Source organism: Xenopus laevis, chromosome 7L, assembly GCF_017654675.1.
Source record: "Xenopus laevis strain J_2021 chromosome 7L, Xenopus_laevis_v10.1, whole genome shotgun sequence".
Lineage (NCBI taxonomy): Eukaryota > Metazoa > Chordata > Amphibia > Anura > Pipidae > Xenopus > Xenopus laevis.
The window spans coordinates 111,327,335-111,351,271 of NC_054383.1; the positions used below are offsets into that span (position 1 = coordinate 111,327,335).

Here is a 23,937-nt window from a genome sequence, read left to right on the forward strand (position 1 = left end):
ATGAACAACTGAATGTTCCAAGCATTGGGACAAAATGATTGCTAATACAATATATTGTTCAGGACATATTGAACAATTGCTTTTTACCACCCCCCTCCCCAGCAGTCTATCAACAGAACAATCGGTAACAAGATAGCAGCTAGGGGCATTTCTAGACCCCTACACTGAGGCGGCCTTTCTTTTGCCACTAGAGTTTCCACCTTCTTAGAATAATTTTACAAGCGAGGCTGGGGGCGGATCTACAAGAGGCGTGGCATGACATCATTGGGGTGGGCTATGATGTCAGAGGGGGTGGAGTTGTGACATCCAACATTGTAAAAGATGGATCATCTGCATGTTTAGTAAGTGTAAAAGCTATAGGGAGGGGAGAAATGGGATGTGTTGTCCAGCGGAACCTATACTACGGACAGGCAACACATCTCCTGAAAATTCTTGTGCTTTGGGGTCAACGAGAATCTCCAGTGCTAAAACATATGAATAGCAGAACCTCAAAAAATTGCCTGATGCTGCTGTCAACAAAAACAAATAGATTCCCCCTAGAGAACCTTGTATTTAATTCTTTTAATGGTCAAAAACTGCATACAATAACATAACCTTGTGCTTGTATTTAGAAATTGAAGCACACTCGCTCCCTGAACAGCTACTGCTTGCTGTTTTCTGTGCTTTTCCTCTGCTTTTGCAGGTAGTTAAAGATAAATTGCAAAGCAGGAGCTCTTAGGAGCCTTAAAATTCAGTGTTCTGTAGCGACAGAGCAGAGAAAGCACCAAGTGAAGGCTCATGTAGAATATTTAATGGTATTATTGATTGCAAGGGGTTGTTCACCTTTAATTTAACTTTTGGCATGATGGAAAGAGGGATATTCTGAAATAATATGCAATTGGTTTTTATTTTGTATTATTTGGGAGTTTTGAGTTCTTTAGGTTTTTATTCAGCAGCTCTCCAGTTTGAAATGTCAGCAATCTGGTTGCTATGATCCAAATTGCCCAAGCAACCATGCATTGATTTGAATAAGAGACTGGAATATGAATAGGAGAGGGTCTGAATAGAAAGATGAGTAATAATAAGTAACAATAAAAGCTAATTTGTAGCCTTTTGTTTCTATGGATGGGGTCAGTGAACCTCATTTGAATGCTGGAAAGAGTCAGAAGAAGAAGGCAAATAATTCAAAAGTTATAAAAAAAGAAAAAATACACCCAAGTGTTTTTACTCTTATTTATTATTACATTTTCCCGAAAATTTGCTTTGCAGGAAAAAATCTGATTATAACGATTTATTCAGATTTTTTTCATCCAATTTTCACAATTCACGAATTCTCATCCTAAAACTTAGGGGTATTGCATGAACCCCAGCACACATCAAAATCTCATTGGGACTTCTCCCATTGACATATGCAACCTCGACAGGTCTGAGATGCCGGATTTTCTGATTCTGATTTTTCCATCCTCAGGGTTAAATAAATTCCGAAAAATTTGTGATTTTCTAAAAGTCAGACTTTTTAAAAAAAAAAATCATGAATTTTTTGTGATTTTGCATTCAGAGTTTAGTAAATAACCCCCCTAGTGTGTTACAGAATGGCTAATTCTAAGCAACTTTTCAACTGCCCTTCATTTATATTGTTTTTTAATTATTCAACTTTTTCTTCTGACTCTTTCCATCTTTCAAATGGGGTTACTGACCCGTCTAAAAACAAATGCACTGTAAGACAATTTATTGCTGTTGCTACTTTTTATTACTTGTCTTTCCATTCAGGTGCTCTCCTATTCATATAACAGTTTCTTATTCAAATCAATGCATGGTTGCTAGGGTAATTTAGACCCTGTAATTGCAAACTAGAGAGCTGCTGAATAAAAAGCTAAATAACTCGAAAACCACAAATAATAAAGAAAGAAAACTAATTGGTCTCAGAATATCCCTCTCTACATAATACTAAGGGGCAGATTTACATATGGTCGAATATCGAGGGTTAATTAACCCTCGATATTCGACTACCGAATGTAAATCCTTCGAATATCGAAGTCGAAGGATTAACGGCAATTCCTACGATTGAAGGAAAAATCGTACGCTTGAACGATTAAATCCTTCGAATCGAACGTTTCGAAGGATTTAAATCCATCGATCAAAGGATTTTCCTTCGATCAGAAAATTGTTAGGAAGCCTATGGGGACCTTCCCCACAGGCTAACATTGGCCTTGGTAGGTTTTATTTGCCGAAGTAGGGGGTCGAAGTATTTTTTAAAGAGACAGAACTGCGGCTATCGAATGGTCGAATAGTCTAACGATTTTTAGTTCGATTCGAAGGTCGAAGTCGATGGTCGAATTAGCCATATTCCACCATTCGAAATTCGAAGTATTTTTTTTTTCTATTCCTTCACTCGAAATAAAGTAAATAGAGTAAATGGGCCCCTAAAAGTTTAATTTAAAGGTGAACAACCCCTTTAATGAAAGTGGTTTTAGGCAAAACTCACTGCAGCAAAAAACACAAGTTGTCCTCTGTCCACTGTAAATGAGCCCTTTCATCTGTCTATGTTGGACGCTGTATAGTGCAGTGAAAAATGAGAGGAGCCGCAACGCCCCTTTAATTTCTGTAATCTGCTATTTTCCTATTTACAGATAAAATCCATTCAGAGGTTCTGACATTGCACTCTATAAGCAACATGAGCAATATTGTTAAGATCAGTGCCACAGGCTATTGAAAAAAAAGCAAATAACAGAACCTAGTGCAATATTGTTAATATTCAGTGCAATTACCAAAGTGTTACAACACTAATCTGTGTGTGTCTTGAACCATAGAAAGTCTATGCACAGATTTTTTGTGTGTCGTTTAAAGTGCTATAGTGATTTCTACAAGGTGCTATCTCCAAAATAAAATTATAATTAAGTCAAACAAAGTGTTTTTATTGGTTGCTTCAAAAGGTAAAATAAGGTGCAATGGTGTTTTCTTCAATCAGTCTTCAACTTACAAGATTCCTGATTTCAAAATAGCACATCAATATCAACTCCAGGGTATTCCTTTTTCTGTAAAGATTGGTGATATTAACAATATTGCACTAGGTTCTGTTATTTGTTATTTTCCATAGCCTGCGATGCTGATCTTTAATTGTATCTTGCTTTGATGATCCAGTGGAGGAACTGTAAAAAAGATCGTCAAAGGAAAGAATTCTGAGGGTTTACGTTTCCTTTAAATCTTGCAAATATTTGTTGTTTTTTGCAATCAAACTCTGTTATATGGGCAATAGTGTGCTTATATTCCATGTGTGTGCTACTAATATGTGTATGTTGCCTCACTCTTATGCATATGTGTAAGGGTGAAAGCAAATGAAAGTTAGGAGTAAAAAGTAAATGCCAGGCATATGTGATCATCAAGTAGGGATGCATCGAATACACTATTTTAGGATTCTGTCGAACCCTTTGTGAAAGATTTGGCTGAATACTTTGTGAAAGATTCAAATCAAAGCTCTCATTTGCATATGTAAATTAAGAGGGAAAGGGGGATAAGAACAGTGTGCCAGCTCATGGTTAATTTTAATTCCTTGTTTGTGTGATGAACAGTCATTATTTTTTGGATTCGTATTCGATTCAGCCTAATCCTGCTGAAAAAGGCAGAATCGTGTGCGAATTTGGATCCCAATCATGGATTCAGTGCATTCCTATCATCAAGAATGAGCAAGGAATGTGTTAAGTAGCTGAGGAATAATAACAGTAAGAGATGTAACGATAGGAAAGCAGAGTGAATAATGATAATTCTTATGTAACAGTGAGAGAAAGTTAAATGACAGTTTAATAGGGAATCTTAGCAGCTCCAACATGTAAAGTTAAATACGTTAACAGAAAAATTATGATTTCAGAGATAATAAAAGGAAAATGGATGGTTCTGCTATGAAAGGAGCGTAAGTTGCCTTTCAGTAAAACTTAATAAGGGAAACAACTACGTGCAATGAATGTGGGCTCAGAAGGGCTAAGGAATTTAAAAATTATTTAAGGGGAAAGATGAAAGAAGAAATTATAATCTGCGTAAATTAAGTATCGTCTTTAGATACAATGAGAGAATAATAAATGTATGCATATATCTATATCATACTTGATCAAATGTAAAATACTGCAAAACTAGGCTGGAATTACTCATCATTTATGGAATGGAGTCATTGTTATCATTGACTTGTGTAACAACAATAACATTATACAACTATGGCTATGTATAGAGGATGCAGAGAATCAGTCCCCATGCGGCTCCACATCCATAATAGAGTTAATATTCTTGCCCATTTATATTATACTGTAGCCTGCCAACTACATACATTATAATGTAACCTGGACATTGTCCGTTCTGTTATCCAGAAAGCTCCGAATTATAGGATATGCATCTCCCATAGACTCCATTTTCATCAAATAGTTAAACATTCTAAAAATGTTTCTCTGTAATAATAAAACAGTACTTTGTACTTGATCCAAACTAAGATATAATGAATCCTTATTGTAGGCAAAACAATCCTGTTGGGTTAAATTACCATGTAAATTATTTGAGATATAAATTATTTGAGATCCAAATTACAGAAAGATACCCTGTCCCGAAAACCCCAGGTCCCGAGCACTCTGAATAACAGATCCGATATCTGTATTTAACTAGTCTGGCCATTGTACATATAGTCCACCTTCCCAGCCTGTCCATTATGTATGCTATTGTGTATCCTGACTGTGTATATTATAATACAGTCTACTCATTAAATATGTTATAGTCTAGCCAGCTCATTATTAAACTGCATCTCTCAGCATCCCACCCTCAAAAGTTGCTGTTCAACAATAGCTGGAGAACGGACAATTGCACATCCATTTGTACCTGAAAATATTGTGTTTCACAGGCCAAGCCCTAGGCAACCCGGTGGCCACCTTGCTCCCCCAATGTGCGCGAATGTGCAGTAATATCACGTGGGAGGCCACAATGAGAACAGGAGAAAGGAGCAGAGGGAGCAAACGAACCCAGACTAGGGGTATGCAGAAGAACATTCAAAAGGTACCTGCCCAGCACCCCCCCCCCCCCATTGCTGTGCCCTAAGCATGTGCCTCTTCTAACTACCCCTAGTTCTGGCCCTGCCACCTATGTTTGGAGCTTTCCTGTAACAAAGTGAGTACAACCTCATGCCCCTTGTGGTGGAACGCATGAAAGATCCACCACAGGGGAATGCAGGAAGGACGCCCATGTAAAAGGCCTTAAAAGTGCCCCATTGATGTTGGGTCCTAGGAGATGTGAGAAAAATTTGAGTGCTGCCACAAAAAAAGTATAGTATAAATGGTACCACTCTGATAAACCAAAAATATCGTAATTAAGTAAATAAACCAGGAGATTCACTCACAGTTCACCTCAGTCCCAAGGTGCAAAATCTAAGACGCCGAATCCAAAAGGAAAAATGTGAGGATCTCCAATAATCAAGAACTAAATATATTTGTAAAAAAGTAGAAAATTTATTAGGACATGAAACCTAACGCGTTTCGTGCCTGATAGGGCACTTACTCATAGGCTAAATGGCACACCCCTGTACACATCTTATAAAGGGGCTGTACCCAATCACAACAAAGCACACATGTGTTACCACTTATGTTACAAATTGTGACGTTCCACCTAGTGGTTAAAAAGAAAATGAATACATACATGCACAAAACAATATTACAAAAAATACAGAATACAACAGATACACCTCAAACAAAAACTGAACAATAATGAAAAGAAGATATATATGTGAAAATTATAGAGAAATGAAAAATAAGTAAAATTATGAATAATAGAAACCAAAAAAAATAAGAAAAATAATATTAAAATAAACATTACAGTCACAATTTTTGATAAGGTTTTTTGGATATGAGTTTTTTTCTTCATATATAAATAAAGTGCATTAAATATATTTAGTGCATATGCAGCACATAAGTAAAAATTTCATTACGATGCAGGCCATTATTAAAGCACTCATAGAAAGTATATGTTGGAGTATGTATAATATAGAAAATGAAAACAACCTCATGCCCCTTGTGGTGGAATGCATGAAAGATCCACCACAGGGGAATGCAGGAAGGACGCCCATCTAAAAGGCCTTAAAAGTGCCCCATTGATGTTGGGTCCCATGAGATGTGCCCTCTCTTCCCTACCCTAAAGCTTTGCATGCACATAAACCTGATTGTATTGACCCCAGCACTGTCATTCCATCCTTTGTCCACATTCTGCCAATAGTTGCTGCTCTCTCGATCTGATGATTTCATCTAACTGGACAATGAGCTGTGATTCACTTCCACGTCCGGGACCCTAGGGGCTAGCTGGATTATTGGTGTTCGACCATCAGATCTAATTTAATTAAGCAGATCGACCTCTATTGCAGGAATTGTGACCCTTTCTTCGGCCTTGTCCAGGGTAGGTCTTTGTTTATTATCTACTAGAGATCTTCCTAGTCAGACAGACAGACAGTCCGATGCCCATTATGACACAAAGGGGAATGCAGGTTCTAGACTTTAAATGCAATAATTTTATTAACAAGAATAAAAGTCTAATAAGAATTTTCTAGAAGACTACAGGTACCCTGAACTAAAAGCCTTTGACATTACGGAGATACATTTGTAGTTGTAGAGCATCTGATGGGCTGCCTGTTTGACGTCTCTGACTTAAGCACACACATCACAAATATTGTATACCATTGTCTTTTTAAAAAAGTTGATTTTATTTACAGAGTTGCCTAAAATGGGACTATCTAAGATTTGGCTGTCAGGTTGAGTACCCATGTTTGAAACTTTTTCATTGTGATATTCCCATTAAAAGAAGAGAGGAGTCACCTCGCACACCCTGGCCGTTGGAATCTCGTGACACCTGGTGCTCCATGAAGGAGGTATTGGCAACCTCCACAACAGTGAGAGAAGAGAAAAATCACCGGCACAACAGGATATTTCTAGCAGGGAAACCCTTGCTCCTTTATTTGCGGATGCAAAGTTTTGGGGTGTAACATGCTTGGCAAAGGGGTTACGCCCCGAAACGTTGCATCCACAAATAAAGGAGCAAGAGTTTCCCTGCTTGAAATATCCTGTTGTGCCGGTGATTTTTCTCTTCTCATTCCCATTAAAAGAGTCAGAGTCATAGAAATATCTTAATAACTGCTTTTCAAAACGGAAACCAGTTTAAAGGTGTTAAAGAGTATAATTATTTAGGCAATGAGCCCTCACGCATTTAGATGCATTTTTAATCTGGAAGAAGGCCTTTATTTAGTGGGAGGTTTTTTTCTCTTTATGGTGGAAACACCTATTCTTCATGGGATTGGTCTATCCATTATATGGCAGGAACACCAATTATCCATTGGAAAGGCCTCTCCTTTATATGTTGGGTGCACCTATTATCCATGGAAGAGGTCTTTCATTTATATTGTGGGGACACCTATTATCCATGGGAGAGGTCTATTCTACATATGGTGGGAACACCCATTTTCCATGGCAGAGGTCTTTCCTTTATATGGTGGGAATGCCTATTTTCCATTGGAGAGACCCATGATTTATAAGGTGGGAATGCCTATTCTGCATGGGAGAGGCCTATGCTTTATATGGTGGGAACTCCTGTTTTCCATGGGAGAGGCCTATGCTTTATATGGTAGGGATGCCTATTCTGCATGGGAGAGGCTTATGCTTTATATGTAGGGTTGCCACCTTTTCTTCTAGCAAAAATGGGCAGGGGGAAGGCCATTGGGGCCGGTGACGTCAGGGGCAGGACTGATGATGTGGCGATTAGCGATTGACTGATCGCCATGTCATTCACTTCAATGTCCTGTCCCGATTTTCTAATTTTCACCCAGGCAGCCCTTCCAAAAACTGGGCTGTCCAGATGAAATCCAGACAGGTGGCAACCCTATTTATATGGTGGGAACACCTATCTTCTATGTAGAGTCCTATCCTTTTTATGGAAGGAACGCCTTTTCTTGATGGGAGAGGCTTATGCTTTTTATGGTGGGAACACCCATTCTCCATGGGAGAGGGCTATGCTATATACAGCAGTGCATTATATATACATCAGAGCACTGGGTTCAAATGGACCTATGTAAACTTCCAAAATATTCCATTTCAAAATGGGCTGTTCTAAAAGCTTGAATTCTTATAATATTAGCTATTTCATCACTTTTCGTTTTTAAAAATATTCCCCAGTAATATTCCAATTGGCACCCACGATACCACTCCCTTACACAGCCCTATGTATAAAAGCATAATTCTAAATAAGGTTCTGTATCTAGCGGGCAGCAAAGTGTTCTCAGCAATATAACCCACCATTAGCTAAACAGCAGAGGAATCCTAAGCATTAGCTGGCAAAACAAGCCTACAATTTTGTTCTGAAAAGGCAGTCACATGGCAAAATTCACTGACCGCTAATGCAGTCATGAAAGATATAAGTGAATTGGGCCCCAGACCAGTGAAGAATGAATGGGAGATGATTGAATGAGGAGAGATTTTAGGTTATATCTCCCCCCGGGAAATCTGCAAATTGACTAAAAAGGGAAACACATTACATTTTGCATGACTTGTGCTCAGTCTATTTCCAGAACTTTTATGAAGGGCAAAAAGAGGGAGATGGGATAGACAAATATATTAGGGTGAGGTAGGTAAGGGACTGCACCCCAGATTGTTCTGCAGAATTGCGGTAACGTAGAATCACGGTCTCACTTAAGAGGTTGTGTGCTGCTTTGAGAAATGCTATAGGACCATATGCCCAATCAGGCAAAGAGATCATGTCAAAGGCAGTGGCATAACTGTAGGAAGCAGATCCCAAGGTCATGGGGGGGGGGCAGTGGAGCACAGGCTGTGGGATCTGCTTCCTCTAAAAAATCCCCCCTTAGCCTGTCCCTTTCCTACCTGGGCTCGAGTGGGCAGGGAAGGTTTTGCAGTGGATGCTTGCACCTCCGTATATTGTTTGTGGCAGGCCTGGACTGAGAATCAGAATAGGCCCTGGCATTTCAAGTACACAGAGGCCCAAACAGTCCCCACCAGCCTAAAAAATAGTGACTGTCTATTGGAACGTGCAGCAGCCCCTCTGGCATTTGCCAGAACCCACAGATTGCCAGTCTGGGCCTGGTTTGAGGGTGGGGGGCTTTGCACCTTATAGTAACACCACTGGTCAAAGCTAAAAACCTGCAAGCTGCATAAGCAATCCTGACATGAAAGACTCAGGATATAAATATAAATGCACATAAACCCCTTAATATTCACATTAGACAAATACAAGGGTCCGCTTTTAAAAATTAAGTTTCATGGGGAAGTTTGCTTCATTTATATTGTGTTAGTATATATCATATTGTTTTATTTTGTGGGAGCTGAATGTGAACAATGTATCATACAGGACCTCATTTAAGAATTCTAAATTGTACCAGTTTATTGCAACCAATCCAATTTTAGTGTTCGCTTTCTAGCTAATAGCAGACTGGTCGAAACTGTTTTTAATGGGCAAGGAGCCCTGCACACACTTAATATTGGCTTGTGTACAGGCCCGGATTTGTGGAAAGGCAACCTAGGCCTGGGCCTAGGGTGGTAGGATTTTAGGGGGGCGGCATGCTGTCTAACCACACCCACATTGGTCCAGATTATGAAAATTTGCTAGAAAAAAGGGGAGTGGATAGGGGCGACAAACGACAGTGGGCCTAGGGGCGACAAACGACAGTGGGCCTAGGGGTGCCCGCTATGTAAATCCGGCCCTGGCTGGGAAACTGCCAATATGTCTAAACCCATGTCAGATTTCAAAATTAAATATAAAAACATATGTTTGCTCTTTTGAGAAACGGATTTCAGCGCAGATTTCTGCTGGAGCAGCACTATTAACTGATGCGTTTGGGGGAAAAAAACATTCTTTCCCATGACAGTATCCCTTTAACTAGGAAAATTCGATCATACTTTTTGTATGTAGTGTAATTTCTCTTTCCAGGATTCTGGAGAAAGGGCAGACACAATGGTCTGATCTCCAATCAATTTCAATTAGAACAGGCTGCCTTCCTTTCCCTCATTCCTGCTATGCATAAACAGCATGCACCATAGAAATTACCAAAATTAGCTTGAGATTGGAAAAGGGGTGAAATTCCGCACACGCCAGATTATTGGTTAAAATCTGAAATCTTTATTAATCCATATTAAGAACACGCTGCATGGTTAGCTTGACGTGTTTCGGGCACAGCTGCCCTTAATCATAAGCACAATTATTAGTGTATTCCAAAAACACATCCAGTTTAGCCTGTGATCCACAACATATAAATATGAGGTCATCAATGTAACGACAGTCGCTACTGGGATTTTCATCTCCAATGACATGGATCCGTTCCCACCAACCCATGTATAAATACATTTCATATGAATTACTTTTTTGCATTTGATTCCCAAGAATTTTTAATGTGTTTGTAACTAATCATGTTTCATTGTTTTATTGATAATATGGTTGTACAGTGATTTTGTATCCAATCACATTTCCTTTTAGAGCAGGTAGATACAGTTTGTAATGTAATACCTAATTCTGCCATTGGAGGTCACTGTGAGGTCTAACGATTTAAACTGATGTTCTTACCATTGTTTTTTTGTGCTTATGATTGAGGGCGAAACGTGTCAAGCTAAACATGCAGCGTGTTCTTAATATGGATTAATAAAGATTTCAGATTTTTACCAATAATCTGGCGTGCAGAACTTCACCCTTTTTCCTTCCTCTATTTTGTGTGGCCTGGGACGCTTACCGTTTCCTGCACCCAGATAAATGCTAAGTGCTGCCAGGTCGCGTTGAGTCAGTGTGGTTATATCTTTTCTTATTTTGGGATTATACTAAGGGACAGAGTATTATTAACGTTGTTTAAAGAGAGAGATGAAGTGTCTGTTCAGGACCATGTTGCAGCTCTACTACCACCTCAAAGGAACCCTCCTCCCCTTTAACCACCCAAGAAGTAGACATAGCACTGACTATTAATTGTGCCCTTACATCTGATTAGTCTAGCTGACACAATAACGATGTAGAAAGTTATGTCCCTTGGTAACTTAGTGTGAACATCTTGTAATGGTATAGTCGAAGTTCTGGTAATAACTTAAATATTGTTATCAAGTCCTATGGAGGGTTTAGCTTTTCCATTGTCATGCCCGATTTTTTAATACGTTTGGCGGTCAACAGACTTTTGTCTGTTATGGCAAAAATTCATAGTCTCTACTCTAAAGGCACCTGTAATAAGACCTCCATCCAGACCGGATTGTACAAAGTCTATAAATCCTACAGTTTCTCACTTAAACCCGAAAACCATTCCACCAATTTGTTCCAAATTCTGTAGCATGTATTTCTAGAAGTTCCCTTTGTTGCTCAGAGAGTCAAAATAACCTACTCATTGAACCCTTGTCTCACCCTAAGTCTTGCAACTTGCAAATGATATGACTGAGGATCAAGATGGAGAAGATGAACTTGGAGTAGAAGTTGGTATCCAATCCTTATATTGGAGGCTTGGGAGTCTACATTGTCAGCTACCAATATGGCACAGAAATTTACTTGATGTTTTGCCTTAAAGTTTACGACAAATTAAGAATCCTGCTTTTTGGACCATAATATTTCCATTTAAACATCATTTATGTTTTCTGTAGCTCAGGGATTACTATGCTATGCCTCTCCCATTGTTACTGATTACAGTTCATAGGATCCAGGATCAACTGTTGTAAATTACTCTTTTTAGTGCACTTGTTTCACTTAAGAACCATTTTGTTGGTCCTTTTAAAATTTACTGCCACCTAAAATTTATTCTACAGGAAAAACTGTACACAGTGACTTTACAGCTAAACGTGTAAATGTCTAAATGCAATTGCTTGGGTGGAGAGCAAATGTCCTTTCCAGACACATCTGTTCTCATTTTATCCTGGATTAAATATTATATAGGACAAAAAAAGGTTCAACCAGGGCTTTGGAAATGTGGATAATGTAAATTGGTTCAAGAATCCACTTAAGCAATCTTTTTCAGATTTTTGGATAACCTAAAAGCAAATGTTTCACTGTCACAGATAATTCACCTCAATCAAGGGATGGTAATAACATGGGGTTTTAGTTACTCTCACTGTCCACAGCATTACAATAGTGCTCTCATCAAAATGTACTTAGGCTGTGTACATTGTATTCTAAAGAACGAGGCACAATTTGCTCCGGCTCATTGAAATCTTACACCTAATACCTGCCTTGTCCATCTGCCTCATTAAATACAGGGCAGGGTCTCGTTGCTCTCATTACTGTAGGGGGTAGATATGTTCAAGCCTGGTACAGGGCAGGCTACAGTGAACATAGAACCCTGGGGTAAAACCAGACCTAAGTGAAAGCCATGGAAATCAGAACCCTCTTCATGAGGACTAGCTAATGGTAGGATCTTATAAGACATATTAGTAAGTTAGAGCCCTTGGTGTTTTTCACAACTGTAGGAACATAAGTGTGTCCAATGACTGTACCGTGTCTGTTTCAGTCAAATAAACTTGCAAGGAAAGTTTGGGCTACTTTGGAAATTGAAATGCAGCATATGTTTTCCCATCAGCAACTTACTTTATTGTCAGTAGCATTCAAGGAAATGTGTCAGGTGTAAACATGGGTGACAAATGTACACCCTTTACGTCAGTCCCTGCCCCAACAATCTAAGGCCCCTATCACATTCACACACAATAGGGACAAGTTGATCAGGAGTCAATAAACCTGTATGGGAAAGAAACCCACGGAGACATGAGGACTGGGAGAACATTTAGACATCTTGCACATATTGCCCTGGTTGGAATTTAGGATCCCATTGCTGCAAGGCAACAGTGCTACTCATTGAGCCAACACGGACTATCCTTTTTTCATCCGAAACAACTTCTCCATGTTTGTAAGGGCTCATTGCACATGCAACCTCTTGTACAGAGAGACTATTGGTATCTCTTGATCAGGGACTAATTTACATGTTTTGCGCAGTACTGCATTTTGGTCTTTAGAGCTTCAAGTGTAGCAACTATGTCTGTTATGAGAAAACATAAATTAAGTTTATGTTTTTTGTTACTTGTTTTTGCTTGCTGCCTCCAGGGCCGCTCCTGCAATGAGGCAAGGTGAGAAACTTTCCTCAGGCAACATGGAATGGCCAAATACCAGGGGCGGCAAAAAGCCACCTCTGGTAAATTTAAGAGCCAGATTTCTGTTTTTTAACACACACATTCGGCTCTGCTAGGTCAGGGGGTGGTGGCATCTCAGCCCCTGAATTGCTGCTGGCTGCCTCCTAGTGTGGGAAGTGAGACCCAGTATATACAAGTAATTATGCCCCATAAAATCTTATTTGTATTTTTCCATGATAAATGATGCCATCCTGTATGTTTCAGTCATTGTATTAAGAGGAGCTGCCACTTTGCACATAAAAGTGTTGTATCAACACTTTATCAACCTATTTATCATCTACCTATTTTGCCTGTATACCAGTGCCATCAACATGTGTTTCATTCATTCATTGGGTACTTTCATAACATTTATTTGTCTGACTAACTCTTTAAAATTATACTGACAATAAAAAAACTACACTTCACAATATTAATTAAAATAAAACTCATGTTGCTTGTTTTTTTGCCGATAGGTCTGACAAGCTTACTGTCCCTTCTCAATCTGTCAGTTAGGGTTTCTAATGCTAATGGACCACTGCAGCACAAACATGGCAGCGCCCTCATCAGGGTCCATTTTGTTAATCCCTTGCCTGAGCAGGCAGGAAGGGAGAAGTGGAACCTAGAAAGGTCAGATCTAGAAAGGATAGGCTACTCACCTTAAGAGGTCACTCTAGGAGTCACAGATAGTTAGGCTATTTAGCTGAGCAGCCTGAGGCTCAGACGAGGAGTGTAAGTAGGATTAAGATCCCGGGTACCAATTGCCCAGTGTAAGTACTGAGTGCAGGGCCGGACTGGGCCGGCAGGACACCAGGAAAAAACTCCAGTGGGCTCCAGCTCTCGTGGGCCCTGCTGGTCCAGACTTGATCCTTGGAGGAAGCCAGAAGCGGCTTCTGTCTTCCTGCCCCCTTCTCTTCCCTGCAGGGACTAATACTGACCATTGGTGTTATGAGTATATGCTTATCAACTGTTGCTCTATGTTCCTGCTTGGTTATGTACACTTCTTTGTGGACTATCCTGTTCAATAAATATGTTCTCTGGTTAAGTTGCAAAAACCACTGGTGCCCAATTATTGTGCACTGCACCTATTTACAGTTGTACTACACCCTGACTCCACACTGTTGTGAGGTCTTAACTCCTGAGAATTGAGGTCTCATCCAGAGCAAAGTATTGGGGTAAAGCTCATAGTTAGAGAATCGTGACACTTAATTTACTACTAGTGTTACATGTGTATGCATTAATGTTAGAATTTTTTGGCTCAGTGAGTTACACCCAAAGAGCTATCATTCTTACCCCATCAATTCTAAAACATTAGGGCTTATTTCCAAGCACAAAAATTGTTGCACTTTCTTGCGCCAATTGACAAAAAGTTAATTTACTATATAATTTACAGAAGGTGTATAAAATCGATAACTATCATCATAAGCTGTTGAAAGTACAACATTTTCCCGAAGATTATGAAACAAGTACTAGCAGTTGTTTATATCCACAATAATATTCTCCTAATTGATTTTTTCCCAGTTGATATTTTCTAAAACATTTCCCTCTCCTTTACAGTTAATGCAACTCTTCAACAGCCCATTTTCTTACACAATATATTAATTATTCAAACGTCAAACATCAGCTTATTTTTTATTATTTTTATTAATATATAAAAATAAATATACATTTAAATAGATTATATAAAAATAAACATTTGGCAAAGTATCCAAAGTAGATGGACTGTGGCTCCTACATTGTGTTCCCAACCCTTTCCCTCCTTTCCCTTTTGGGAACATAATGAAGGAGCCACATTTCAGTTCTTGCAAGGGTAGAATCCATTTTTGTATTTATATATTGTTCTTCCATTTCCTTCCTAAGTCTTGACAGTCTTCTTAATGAGGTGTTGCAAGAGAATCTTTAACTTGAATGTCTTATTTCTTTGCTCCTAGGAGAAAATGTTTTTAATGTTAGACAAGAAGATCTGTGTTTTATATGTATGCACATGATTGGGCTTTGTAAAAATGGTCATAATGTGATTCCTTAACTGGCCATAAAGCCATGAATAACCACATAGGCATTAAAGATTTCCCAGTAATTGCTTTTTGATTGTAGAGAATATGAGTCATTTGCATTACCTTTATGTATATGCTCTGCTATGCTATATTGCACCTCGTCTTCATCTCGATTATATGTGATGAATCTGTTTAATAGGAGTTCCTTTGCGAATGGTCTTTTGGCCGGATCCTTCTGAAGGCATTTAGAAATAAATCTCTGGAATTTATTACTCCTGGGGGGAAAGAAACAAGGCAGAAGTGTTACTGATGTTGTAATAAAACACAGAGCCAGAATTATTCAAAAAGGACACTGAAGTCTGTTGGGTGAATTAAAGGGAATTAAAATGGGAGATGTTTCTTTTCATTGAATAATTTGGGCCAACAAAGTGTAAGCTCTTGAATTTATAAAAAGGGTGATGTCTCTTAAAGAATACTAATAACTTGAACACAGCCCATTATCACAGCAATGGATAGAGTGGATACAGTAGTGACACTTACATTTGAGCTCATTGAACTTATCTCTTTCCCACTTTAACACCTTCCCCGTCCTTATGCTTCAGTGTCTCTTTCCCCATTCCCCCAACCTCACTGCTTAAGGTGGCCATAGACGCATCAATAATATTGTACAAAAAAAATTCTGGTACCATATTCGGTGCGTGTATGGTGGGAAACGAGCCAACCGATATTGGCAGAAGACTTGGATATGGGTTGGCTTATCGATCAAAAAGATCTTTTCCAGGAAAGATTGTAATTGTAACATCTATGGCGACCTTAAGTCCTATTTCTGTATAAAAAAAAAATGACTCACCATATATCCTCTTTTAGAGCTGGAGCTGGACCATTCATAATCCTTTCGGAAAGCTCAGTACCACGGAGTTTAATGTGTGCTGTAAGTGTAAGAGAACACAATATTATTATTGTTATTCTTACAAATTTACAAGGGGCCAACATATTTTGCAGCATTCTACAGTAGAGGGTGACTACATCAAAAATTCTGATGAGTTTCTATTATCGGAACCAATCGATGATTTATTTTAACTTTTTGAGATAATAATTTCCTTCTTTAAGGGTAAGGCCACACTGGTCATCTTGGGGAGATTTGGTCGCTTGGCGACTAATCGCCTCGTCTTTGCGGCGACCAATCTCCCCCCAAACGCCTTCCCTAATTCTGCGCCGGCTAAAATGAAAAAACGCCGGCGCTAACCACACGCGGCAGTGAGGCTGAGGGAAGGCGTTTTGGGAGATTGGTCGCCACAAAGACGAGGCGATTAGTCGCTAGGCGACCAAATCTCCCCAAAATTCCTAGAGTGGCCTTGCCCTCATACATAACAAATAAATAAATGCAGTCTGGTTGGAATTATTGTAGCGTGTGCACAGTGACAGACAGATATTGGACATATAGGGCAGTATAAATGGCTGTATCTGCATTTTCTCAGCAGCAGAGAAAACACATTATTTGCCATTAGCCTAAGGGTATACAGGAAAGACACAGTCTATGGGGCCGATTCACTAAGTAAAAAAACTTCGAATTTCGAAGTATTTTTTGGGCTACTTCGACCATCGAATGGGCTACTTCGATCTTCGACTACGACTTTGAATCGAAGGATTCGAACTAAAAATCGTTCGACTATTCGACCATTCGATAGTCGAAGTACTGTCTCTTTAAAAAAAATTCGACTCCCTACTTCGGCAGCTAAAAGCTACCGAAGTCAATGTTTGCCTATGGGGAAGGTCCCCATAGGCTTTCCTAAGTTTTTTTGACCGAAGGATATTCCTTCGATCGTTGGATTAAAATCCTTCGAATCGTTCGATTCGAAGGATTTAATCGTTCGATCGAAGGAATAATCCTTCGATTGTACGATCGCAGGATTTGCGCTAAATCCTTCAACTTCGATATTCAAAGTCGAAGGATTTCAATTCCTAGTCGAATATCGAGGGTTAATTAACCCTCGATATTCGACCCTTAATGAATCGGCCCCTATATATTTTATCTGATTGCTCCTGTCTCTGAAACAAGAAGTTATATCTTGCTTTCCAGTGTATCACTAAAAAGAAAAGTAACTAATGCAAATTACAGAAGACACCGTTATAATAAAAGCACAGAAAAGATTCTCTGATTCATGGCCAATTGACATGTTTCATTGTTATAGAATAGGTGATACCCCCTGACCTTCCTAAAAACACTCCTCCATAAATGAACATAAATGCGCGCAAAATGTTATTTAAGATTACTTACGAGGATCGTATTCTGCCATTTCTATGGCTGTGATTCCTAAAGACCACACATCAACCTAGAAGATAAAAACAAAAAGCAACACCCATTTAGCAAACAAATTATAATCATTGTTACTGATGATAAAGATACTTCTACTGACTATCCCTCCTCATCCTGTCTCAGGGTCAATATGGGATGCTAAATGACTAATACATTAGAACCAAGCTACGTTGTATTACTATGAAACATTTCCAGTAGCCGACTTCAACTATAAACATTTATGATTTTACATTTTCAAGAGTCTCTACTGGGAGAAAAAAGCTCTACAAATGACATTTGACATGGATTTGTTATTCCTGCCTTAAGAGTGCATTTTGTTTAATCACTTTAATGAAAACTGAACTAAATGACAACTATTTTATTACTTATACCTTGTAGTTATAATATACATTTCTTGTAAAACATTCATGGACTTCAGGTGCCATCCAACAGCGGGTTCCTGCATTACTTGTACTGATGGGCCCTATTGTGGCAAGGCCAAAATCAACTGCAATTGAAAGAAACAAGCATGAATTTACTTTTTACAACGCAGTAATAACATCTATGACAATACAGAAAGGTGCTACAGTTATCACAAATGGAAATATATTTTTGAAGCAGTATTTTCTTTTGTCTGGTGCTGACTATTGATTTGAACCAGGTGCAAAGAGAGTGTAAAGACAGAGACAAAGAAAACACTGAACATTCTTAATGACATTGGAACGTTGCTTACAATGATATTTTTGAATTAGGCAAAGGTGCCGTTTTTGGGTAGAGATCCCCTTTAAAGTTTTATGATGCCTAAGAAAAGCTAGGCATTGAGATGAGCAATAAATGTACCCTTTGCTTTTGTGGCACCCATTCTTCCTATAGATAATAAACGTCACTTACTTATCTTCACACGGGCCGTAGAAGTTAACATTATATTGGCGCCCTTGAGATCATGATGGATCACGTTCAGTTCCTGTAAGTAATCCAGGCCCTAGAAAGATGAATAAAGCAAACATGAACATGTACATATTTTTATATTCTAGAATTAATAGGATAGAAAATCGGTGAGCAGAGATTATGAAAAGCAATGAAGGGGTTAATATCTGTCTTACCTGTAAAACTTTCTTGCATATGTATGAAATCCAGGTCTCGTCCAAGGATCTATTGGGCGTGCTCCTAATTAAGGCGTCTACGGAGCCACCAGCACACATTGTCATAGCAATCTAGAATAGAAATAAAATGTTTTTATTTATAGTGTATATAAATATAAATATTATAGTGTATATAAATATAAATATTATAGTGTGTGTATATATATATATATATATATGTTGCCTAAAATCTATCTATCTTACCCATAGCGCCTCTTCGGTTGAAATGCTGGGCCGTAGATAAAAGGCTCCATAAAAGGCAGGGAAGTTGTCGTGGCCAGAAACGCGTTCAAGTACGTACAGTTCAGCAAGGATCTCTTCATTATCCTAGATACAGAAATAATGATCATTAAATTAGTCTTGATAACTATTTAATCCTTGTTGTAAAACATGGAATTCATTACTTTGCTATCAGTGTACCACAGTGCCAACACCACAGATACTAACTTCCCAAACAAACTTGATAGTAGGGATGACCTCACCCGATCAGAACTCAAGGAAACCAAACTTGGATAAAACCAGTTAATTTTTATAAATCCATGTAAGGAATACAAAAGTGTAAGCGGGCAGGGGAACTAGCTTTACGCATTTCGTGACTGGAGTCACTTCATCAGAAGCTTCTGAATGCGTAAAGCTAGTAAAGGTTATCAGTTCTCTCAAGTCTCTCTGTGATGTGCTGTAATCTATCTCAATCATAGATACTAACTTCCCATCTTTCTGTTCTATGCCGCTCCATGCGGCAAATTCACTAAGCGCCGAAGCGCCTAACGCTAGCGTTAATTCGCTAGCGTTAATTCGCTAGCGTTAATTCGCTAGCGTTGGGCATTTTCGTTACTTTGCAAATTCGCTAACAAACGCTGGCGTTACTTCGCAATCATTACTTCGCACCCTTATGCCTGGCGAATTTGCGCAACGGACTTAACTACGCAAATTCACTAATGCGCGCATAGTACTGAACGCTACCTTTTACGCTAGACTTCCTTCGCCACCTCAGACCAGGCGAAGCGCAATAGAGTAGATAGGGATTGCTTAAAAAAAGTTCAAATTTTTTTCTAAGTCCCAAAAAACGCTGGCGTTTTTTTCTATATTATGGGTGATAGGCTGAAAAAGATCGAAAAATGTTTTGGGGGTCCCCTCCTTCCCCCCTACATGGCAACTTAACTATACAGTGGGCACATGTGTAGGGAAAAAAAAAAAATTATTTGATGTTTTAAAGGTTTGCCAGGCATATGTAGTGATTCTACGTATTCCTCCATTGAAATTTGAATTTGGCGCCGTATGCAAATTAACCATCTCTAGCGTAGCTTCGCTTAGTGAATCAACGCTAGCGCAACTTCCCAATCTTACGCTACCCCTGAGCGCCACTTCGGATTTTAGTGAATTTGCGGAGCGCTGGCGCAACTACGAATCTTAGTGAATTTGCCACCATGTGTTTACTTGCAATGTGTTGAACTGGGTTATGATTTTTGTTATGATTTGGTGTGATTTAAATCCCCTTCTGTTAGGGGTGGTTACTTTATAGTATTGTTACATAGAGATTAATGAATATTAATCACACGATTGCCTTTTATAAGCTGCAAATATTACAAGCGGTTGATATAGTTCATTTTGCATTAATTAAATAATTAAACCTCCAGTGAATATTTCACCGGGCTGAGCAGAGCTTGGGGCATTTAAAGAAGTCCATTTCTAATCATTACAAATTCCATTTTGCATTATGACTATCCATTATATAAGGGGGCGACTTGCTAATCAAGGTTTATAAAGTCTCTTTTTACTGGCAGTTGATTTGTATGTGTAACACAACACTTTCTGCAGTATTCTCATTATAATACATTAAATAGTAAAAAATATACATTACCCTAAGGTCTTTTATCACTTTTATGGCCACTTCTTTCTTTTCCTTAAAATGCCATGCCTGAAAGAAAACAGATTTGTGGTGAATTTTGACTTGAATTTGATAAAGTACCTGGGTATAACGACATGGGCCTTTGCAGTCTCAGAAACAAAAAACAAACTCCAAAAGGAAAAATGAATCCTGCTTAAAATGTGGCATAAAATACTTATATCTCCCTGTATGAATATTTATATACTAGATAGATAAATATATACAATATATAGAATTACATTGAGATGTTAAAGGCCACAAAAGGTAGGTCATTCCCGCCCTTACAATTTTTAAATCTCATATCTGACCTTATGGATTACTCCAAATCCTCCTGATCCAACACATTGTTCGAGGTCTATCCAGCCAGTTGGGTCCTAAAAAAAAGTAAAATGCGAAAGTTGAAAATAAGACAATATAATGGCAGGTGGTGGGGGGAGAATAGAGGGAGAAGGCTGAAAACAGGAATAATAATGAAAAAAAAATTTTGCATACCGGGTATAGTTTGTCAAATCCATGTTTATTGCAGACCTGGTAGAGGAAAATGTTTTTTTAGATTAACTCAGTAAATAGTCAAAAAGAATAAATATTGCAAGCTTTTCTTTTTAGTTTGTTGCTCATTTAGTTTGTTCAGGTTGAGAAGCATTCCCATAAGATTCCTCACTGTGTTCCTTGTTAAGCAGTTTTTTAATTTATATTTAGTATAGCAGAGAGGCCTTGTGCCCAAACAGTGTTGTTAATGGTGGACATAACTATTACAAAGATTATTATTCTTATGTATATGGGTTATGGTTTGTCCTAATAGAACTAATGTGTGTGAGACTTTTAGGGGGTTATTTACTAAAACTCGAATTTCTCATATTTGTATGAAACTAAACTCCTATCCACAATTTTATCTGATTTATCAATAAAATAACTTGAAACAGTCAGGTCGGGGGGAAAAATTGAGAAAATCGGGGAAAAACCCAAATTATTTGGATTTGAATCCTGAATTGCTTAATTTTTTTTCAGGTTATTGCCTGAAAACCCCAATTTTTTTGGTTTACCAAACAAAATCCAGAGCAGACCACGATACCTTCAAATTGTAAAAAGGACATCTCCCATTGACCTATACACAACAGTGACAGGTTTGAAACAGTGAGCGTTTTTTTCTCCTCTAAACATTAACATTTTTGCCCAAAAAAACTCAGGCAGAGTGAAATTCCGCCACTTTCCATTCATTTCTATGGTATTTTTATAGGCGTATTTATCAAAGGGTGAACTTTCGCTTCACCCATTGATAAATACGCCTTTCAAAATCCCATAGAAATGAATTGAGAGCTGCGGAATTTCACTCTAGTGGCAGATTTATCACTCTTTGATAAATTTACCCCAAAGTGTTTTAGCATAACCTGGACTGGTGATTTAAACTGTAGTTTGGTTTTTAGGTTCCCAGACATTAGTGGGCCTAAACAAAGCCATACTAAATAAACATTACGCTAAACATGTCCGAATAAATCAATCAGTTCAATGCACAAAATGTCTTAATGTCCTTGATAGCAAATCATACCTCAAGTGATGGAAACAGATTATCACTAATGCTTTCTTCTTCCCCACTATATATAACCATGTCATCACTATTGTTTTCCTCTTGTTCTTGTAGATTATGTTCTTCCTCTGAGGCATAACCCTGGCTGATCTCTGTGCCAGGCTCCTCAGGTTGCTCCTGGAAATGGCCAATATTTGTCTCAGGATTTTCCTGGCACTTGTCATGTTTCTGTTTAAGAATAAAAACATACAATTAATCCATTTGTTGCTATACTAATATATATATTACATATGGCAATGTGACACAGTATTGGAAAATAAAGTTAGTAATCTGTTATGTGAATATCTTGTTTGTAGGGATGGGCGAATTTGACCCATTTCGTTAGCCAAAAATCCACCGTCAGTGAAAATTTGCCAAAATGCATAAAAGTCTAGCGCTTTAAAAATTTGCTCATCCCTACAATGTCCCATGTAATGTGTGCAGCATGGTGTTGTAGTGATAAGCATTGATGGCTTCCCTCTGGGCACTGCTGTTTATATGGATACTCCAAAAATATATAGTTCTTAAAGTGTTTTACCATGAGCTGGACTGGTGATTTAAACTGCAGTTTGGTTTTAAGGTTCCCAGACATTAGTGGGATTAAACAAAGCCATACTAAATAAACTTTATTCTAAACATGTCCCAATAAATCAATAAGTTCAATGCACAAAATGTCTTAATGTCCTTGATAGAAAATCATACCTCAAGTGATGGAAATAGATAATCAATAATGCTTTCTTCTTCATCACTACATATAACCATGTCATCACTATTGTTTTCTTCTTCTGCTTGTAGCTTTTCTTCTTCCTCTGAGGCATTACCCTGGCTGATCTCTGTGCCAGGCTCCTCAGGTTGCTCCTGGAATTGGCCAATATTTATCTCAGGTTCTTCATGGGCAATGATTTCCTCAAGTTGTTTCTGTTTAAGAATAAAAACATACAATTAATCCATTTGTTGCTATACTAATATCTATTGCATATGGAAATATGACACAGTATTGGAAAATAAAGTTGGTAATGTGTTATGTGAATATCTTGATTGTAGGGATGGGCGAATTCGACCCATTTCACTTCGCCAAAAATTGCCGGCAGTGGAAATTGGCCAAAATATATTAAAGTCTATGGGCGTCAAAAATTCGCTCATCTCTACCGTATGTTTTCCTCTCAAGCATCAATACTGTGATTATCTGGTTGGTGATGCTTAAGAGAGAGAGTGAATGACAAAGATCATTTCAGATTAATTCTGATTTATAGAGAAGGTCCAAAAACATGCATTTATGACAAGGTAAATGTTTTTTATAATTCCCCTAATTCAATTACGCGGCAGTTGTCGATGGCAATTTCTACATTCTGCTCTGGTTTCCCCTGGGTAAGAGAGAGATATAACAGGAGTTCTAACTCAAAGACAACTTTAATAAAAGTAAAATGTATTTTCAAAGTTTTCAATGTATTCCAGGGCTGCAAAGAAAAAAAAATTACCCGTTTGTGGGTTTCCCCATGTAATGTGTGCAGCACGGTGTTGTAGTGATAAGCATTGATGGCTTCCCTCTGGGCACTGCAGTGTATGTGGACACTCCAAAAATATATAGTTCTTAAAGAGTTTTAGCATGAGCTGGACTGGTGATTTAAACTGCAATTTAGTTTTTGGGTTCCCAGACATTAGTGGGCCTAAACAAAGCCATACTAAATAAACGTTACGCTAAACATGTCCCAATAAATCAATCAGTTGATCATGTCTTAATGTCCTTGATAATAAATCATACCTCAAGTGATGGGAACAGATTATCACTAATGCTTTCTTCTTCCCCACTAGATATAAGCATGTCATCACTATTGTTTTCTTCTTCCTCTTGTTCTAAAATTTCTTCTTCCTCTGAGGCATTACCCTGGCTGATCTCTGTGCCAGGCTCCTCAGGTTGCTCCTGGAAAAGAGATAGAAGATTAT

The 23,937-nt window shown here is 38.4% G+C and overlaps 1 protein-coding gene and 1 long non-coding RNA gene across 4 annotated transcripts in view; one reads left to right on the forward strand and one right to left on the reverse strand.

The window, feature by feature from the left end:
• The window catches only part of LOC108696686 (isochorismatase domain-containing protein 2-like), a 64,397-nt gene that overhangs the window by 25,893 nt on the left and 14,567 nt on the right, over positions 1–23,937 (forward strand). The window lies entirely within an intron of this gene.
• On the reverse strand, positions 18,781–20,818 carry LOC121395606. The gene is made up of 3 exons (XR_005962587.1): positions 20,738–20,818; positions 20,403–20,459; positions 18,781–18,868 (listed from the first exon to the last, which is right to left on the reverse strand). It is a non-coding gene; the product is annotated as an uncharacterized LOC121395606 (long non-coding RNA).